The sequence below is a fragment of the Chenopodium album genome, chromosome 12, assembly GCF_948465745.1.
Source record: "Chenopodium album chromosome 12, dcCheAlbu1.1, whole genome shotgun sequence".
NCBI classification, from domain to species: domain Eukaryota; kingdom Viridiplantae; phylum Streptophyta; class Magnoliopsida; order Caryophyllales; family Amaranthaceae; genus Chenopodium; species Chenopodium album.
Window position 1 is genome coordinate 6,806,837 of NC_137845.1, and position 5,996 is coordinate 6,812,832.

A 5,996-nucleotide genomic window follows, 5' to 3' on the forward strand; every position below is an offset into this window, starting at 1 on the left:
CTTGATGGTTGTAAGTTTTTGTATGAGGTATCCAGTATCTTTGACTTTGGGTTAAAATATTGAACTTACAACTTCAAGTTTGGAGAGTCAAAGTCTAAATAGCTTTCTGTTAGTCTCTGTCTCTGACCTCACTTTGAATCTATTCATGGTCAGCTTGATTCTTTCGGGATAATTTCATGTAGGATAGATTATTGGCTTTGCTGCTTTCAATTGCTGAAACTTATTGCTGAAACTATTAGAGCTTCATAGACTCTAAATTTTGTTTGTGCTAATTTTATAGTTGATGGAAGATATATTAGTTGTTTATAGAGGTGAAAGGTAGGAGGCCCTATTGATTGTTTAAGATCCTCCCCTTTGGTCCAGTAATCAGTACGACGACTGTACTCAAACATGAAACATTTAGTTATGCATCCTTATAATCTGCTCAAAACTGTCTTAGCCTTAGATATGGGAATACTTGCATTTTGTTTGCCTGTGAAGAGATATTTGTCCTGGAGTGGCTTATATTGTGAAGTGGCTTATATTGTCCTGGAGTAGCTTATATTGTGAATTATTAAATGTATATGTATATACGACATGTAAAACTTTTCTAGAGGATACTTGCAAAACTCTGTGATTTATTTTTCTACATAATGTGCATCTCTGCATTTGAACAATGTGTTTGAGAGTTTCTGATTGTATACAATTTTTACTCACAAGAAATAGACTTTGTAGTTTGTACAAAGAGATTTCTGGCTTCTGGCACAATCAGCCAGTATGCTTCCCTATCAAGCGTAGCAAAAATCTTGCATAAAATTTTAAAGTAATATAAAACCAGATGGTCCGCTGCAATGCACTGAGAATTGTCACCTCATTTCTACTGGACAATCTTGCTCAGACCTGGGTGTCTGTGGATAGGACCTTACATTCTTGAGCTGATCGACAACTTCGTTGATAGTTGGCCGTACCTGAGGGTTCTGGTTAACACACTTACAGGCCACTTCAAGCACCTGTAGCATTTCTTGCTCATATCCTTTGCCTCTCAGGACAGAATCATATATTTCTTCATGTTTTCCTTCATTTTTCAATTGTTGCACCCATACAACTATTTCTCTTGATGCCTTTGATTTGGATACCTCTACAGGCCTCTTCCCCGTGAGCAGTTCAAGCATTACAACACCAAAACTGTATATGTCGCCTCTTAATGTGGCTACCCAAGCCTGTCCATACTCTGGTGGAATGTACCCAAGGGTTCCAACGAGCTCGGTTGTAACATGAGTTGCATAAGGGAGAATGAGCCTGGATAATCCAAAATCAGCAACATGTGCTTCAAAGTTCTCATCAAGGAGAATGTTACTTGACTTTATATCACGGTGCACAATGTGTGGTTCACAGATTTGGTGCATGTAAGCCAGCCCCTTACCTGCTCCAAGAGCTATTTTCAACCGCAATGGCCAATCAAGTTGGGATGGGCCATTAGGGTTCTCATGCAACCAGTAGTCAAGGCTTCCGTTTTGCATGTAGGAGTACATCAGTAGCCGAAGACCATCATGGACACAATATCCTAGCAGAGAAACCAGGTTTTCGTGTTGGGCCATTGATAGAGCTTCCACCTCTGCTTTGAATTCTCGTTCAATGAGACACATATCTCCTGAAAGCTTTTTGATAGCAAGCTTAGCTCCATTGTTTAAGGTTGCTTTATAAACCAAACCGAATCCTCCACAGCCAATGATGTTTTCCTGGTTGAAATTGTTAGTGGCTTTCAGTATGTCCAGTATTGTCAGATCCTTGATCTCAGTGGTATAGCTTGGGAAGACCATTACTAGACTGGTATCTTTGCCTACGTCTCGGGAACTGGAGTAACCAGAATTCATTTCTGTTTCAAACTTGTCATTGTCACCCCCTGGAAGGATCCTTCTCTTGGACATTATCCAATATACTAGAATCATGAACATGCATGAAAATCCTAAGCAGACACCAAGGGCAACCCCCAACAACAGTTTCTTGTTTAGGCCTTTGCCACGAAGAGACTGACGTGCAGTTCCTGGGATTGATGGGTCTGAACAAGGATGATGCTGCAAGACTCGACCACATAACCCTGGATTCCCTAGAAAGCTAGATTCTGTGAAAGTGTCAAACTGACCTCCTGTCGGTATTGAGCCCTCTAGGTTGTTGTTGGAGACATTGAACTTTGATAAGAAATTCAGGCTTTGCAATGATGCTGGGATTTCTCCAGTCAAATTTTTCTGAGAGAGGTCTAGCTGTTCCAGGTTTGTAAGATTTGAAAACTCTGGTGGGATGCTGCCTATGAATTGGTTTTCACTGAGATCCAGTACATGAAGATTCTGTAGCTGACTTATTTCAACTGGTATTTTACCACTGATTTTGTTGCCCTTGAGGTATATTGCTGGAGGCAGGTTTGCAAGCTGGTTGTATTGCTGTGTACTTGCATTATTGGGGGCGACAAAGACTGGGAGCTCAAGGTAACTTCGATTCAACTTTTCAGCTACCTTCTCTGATAACAGTGCTGGCAGTCTGTTGAGTTGCTTTGGATATCCTCCTGTTAGAAGATTGTTTGACAAATCCAGGTAGAAAAAGTTTGGCAGAGTTCCAATCCAGTCCGGAATTGTGCCTGTGACTTTATTGAATGACAAGTCCAGAACCTCCAGACTCTTTATATGTACAAGCCACTCTGGAATTTTCCCCTTCAGCTCACATCCTCCAAAAGCGAGAACTTGCAGGTTTTTGAATTCGTCTGCCCCTATGAAGCTCTTATCACTAGGCATAACTTCGTTATAAAAGTTTTTGGACAGCATAAGGGTGGTGAGGCTCCTGCAACCCCCAAAAATCTTGATTGCATTCGACACATTGGTGAAGGTATTGTTAGAGAGTGAAAGGAAAGTTAAAGATGGTAAAGTCACAACATTAGGTGAAATCGGTCCTGTTAAGTGGTTGGTGGCTACTCTGACTGCCATCAGTGATTTGCATGAGAATAAGCTCTCTGGCAAATTTCCGGTGAACTTATTGTTACCAAGGTCAAGTATTTGGAGTTGGACTAGGCTTGAAAAATCAAGTGTAGAGATGTTACCTTGCAGGGAATTGACTCGTAAGATAAGCTTTACGAGTTTTGTGCAGTTCATCAAGGATGCTGGTATTGAACCACTAAAATTGTTTATGTGAAGGTGCAATTCCTCCAAGTTCGAGAGCTTCCCAACATCCAGAGGGATCATTCCAGAAAATTGGTTTGAGAACAACTCGACGACCTTGAGGTTGGTAAGGTTAAGCATGCCTTCTCCGATGGTTCCGCGTATGCTATTCGCAGGCACGGACAATTCAAGCAGCGACTGCAAGTTGTAAATGTCATCAGGAAGTAATCCGGTCAGAGAATTAAAACCGGCTCGGAAAACTTGGAGTCTGGTGCATCTGCCTAGTCCACTAGGAATATCTCCATCAAAATGGTTGTTGGAGAAATCAAGGGTTATAATCATAGGAGAAGTGGTACATACGGAAGAAGGAATCTGACCAGATAATCCATTATTGCTGGCATTAAAACTGGTCAAATTCGATCTCGAAAAAAACCAAGCAGGCTCAATCTTTCCATGAAATTGATTACTTGAAATATCAACAACTTGAATGGCAGAAGGGAAACTACCATTCAGCAAAAAAGATGCTGACAAGTTGCCATCAAAACGATTCGAGCTAACATCAATGATCTCAAGTCTATTCAACGAACTAAAAATCCCTCTAGGGAGGAACCCAGAAAGAGAATTATGAGAAACATTAAGGTAAGAAAGACTTGTAAGGCTCTCAAACGAAACCGATATATTGCCTGTCAATCCTCTCCTAGGTAACGACAGCCATACAACCCGGCCCTTATCATCGCAACGTATTCCTTCCCAGGAGGAGCAGCAATCAGAGACAGAACTCCAATTAAGTGGACCAAAAGAAGAGGATACCGAATGAGAGAATCTAAGCAGTGTTTGTTGATCGTTTCGATGACAAAGCTGCTGCTGCTGCTGATGGGAGAATGTGAAGGAATATAACAGTAAGATGAAGATAAGATGGTAACAAGAACAAGTACTGGTTTGAGAAAATGAAGGGTGATGAAGAAACTCAACAAGCATGGCTTAAAGAATGAAATTAAATTTTTGGTAAGTATGTATGTAAGTTTGTTGTAAGTGTGATTAATGAATGTTATTGTTGGTTGTAGGGGACAGTTTATTTTGGTGTGGTTTAATTCAGCTGTGATTGATCAGAAAAACCAGAAGAAGAAGAGGACGTGAAGATGGGTGCTTGGTCCAGTCATGTGGGCTTCCACTTCCCATGTTTGTATGCTTACCCATCTTCAACTCTTTGCTCTAAGGTCAGAGAATTTTAATCATATTATAAAATTTTTATAATATAATATGGAAATAAAATCAATTAAAATAATTTGATCTTGATGTGGATTTCTTTTTATTTTTACATTTTAAATAAAAAAAAAATTGAAAAGATTAATATTTTTGTATTTGCCAAAAAGAAAAAAGGTTACAAGAAAGCGTTTACTTTTAGGGCGGCTATGTGGAGGAGAGTGGACTTTGATTAAAAAAGATGGGATTTTATTTTAATTTTTTTTTTGGGGTTAAGATTAGGGTGTATAAAATAAAAGTAGGGAGGATTTAGGAGAGAGAAATAGAGAGTTAATATGATGAGTAATGATATAGAATTAGTAGTGATAAAAATTGATTAGATTATGGATAGTGGGCATCAATTTGGAATTATTTAATACTTGTATATGGTAATAATAATAATAATAATAATAATAATAATAATAATGATAATGATGGTTATGATAACAAATGTCACACTATATAGTATAATTATTATTGATGATGAAAATGATATTTGGGGTATTGGCAATGACATAATACTTTGAGGAGAGAGTGCTCTTGTTAATAATATTCTTTTTGAAGTCTACCATCTTTGTTTGTTTCCCATTTTGGACCCCCCACTTCCTTTTTTTTTTTTTTTTTTTTTCACCCCCACCTTCAATAGCATCATACACACGTTTTTGGTAGCTTGTGGGCATCATAACCAATATTGACTCTCATATTGTTTTGTGAAAGCCTGAGAGTATCCTATATTCCTATATATATGTATGCTCTCCCCCTTCCCTAGTCACCTTTTTTTTTATCCGGATTTTTATTTGGTATCAATCATATCATCGATGAATAACGAGGGTGTTAATTTCATGAAATTGAGAATTTACGACAGAATCAGGAGTTATTTGGTATATAAATATTTTATTCTTAATTACGCATATTTTCCATATTTGTTTGACTCTTACTAGAAGAGTCTTTAAAGATTTATGAAGTCAATTATAAATATAATTGCTTCTAGCAACCCCTTTCTTTATAATCATGCAAATTAATCATCATAATACACCATGTTTTCTCACACGCTTAATATTATGTTGAGTACTCCTTTCACATATGTTGAGAAAAAATTGAGGAGTTTGATAGATGAATCAGTATAAAATAGGTTTTAAATTTTGGTGATTGGTTGAAAGGTAAAATTGGTTGTGTCATGTAAGCTATACAATAGTTTGTACTTGATTATGTTTATAATTAGTGTTAGGCTTGTTTTTTCCCAAGGATTTTTTAATAGAAATAAGTTCTTTTTGTTGAAATATACATGTATTGTATAGTCTGTATTAGATTATTTAAGTTGATTATACAATACAGTTTGACTTATAGTGTTCATAACATAGATCCTGTGAATTGCAAAAATACTAAGATTTAGCTCAACAAAAAAAAAAAAAAAAAAGGAAAATTGTTCTGTATATCTCGAGGATTTGAAAAATACACCACGTACCCCTGAAAAGTTTCAAATGCACCGTGTGCCCTTGAGGTTTGTGAAAAATGCACCAAATATCCTTATCATCTAACAAAAACACATATCATTGACTTATCAAACTAAAATCATGCCCACACACTAAGGGCCTGTTCTGATTTACCAAGCTGAACTGAACTGATTGG

At 37.4% G+C, this 5,996-nt stretch overlaps 1 pseudogene; it reads right to left on the minus strand.

The window, feature by feature from the left end:
• Positions 1-581: 581 nt before the first annotated feature.
• On the minus strand, positions 582-4,436 carry LOC145570176 (tyrosine-sulfated glycopeptide receptor 1 pseudogene; annotated as a pseudogene).
• Between the last annotated feature and the right edge of the window lie 1,560 nt (positions 4,437-5,996).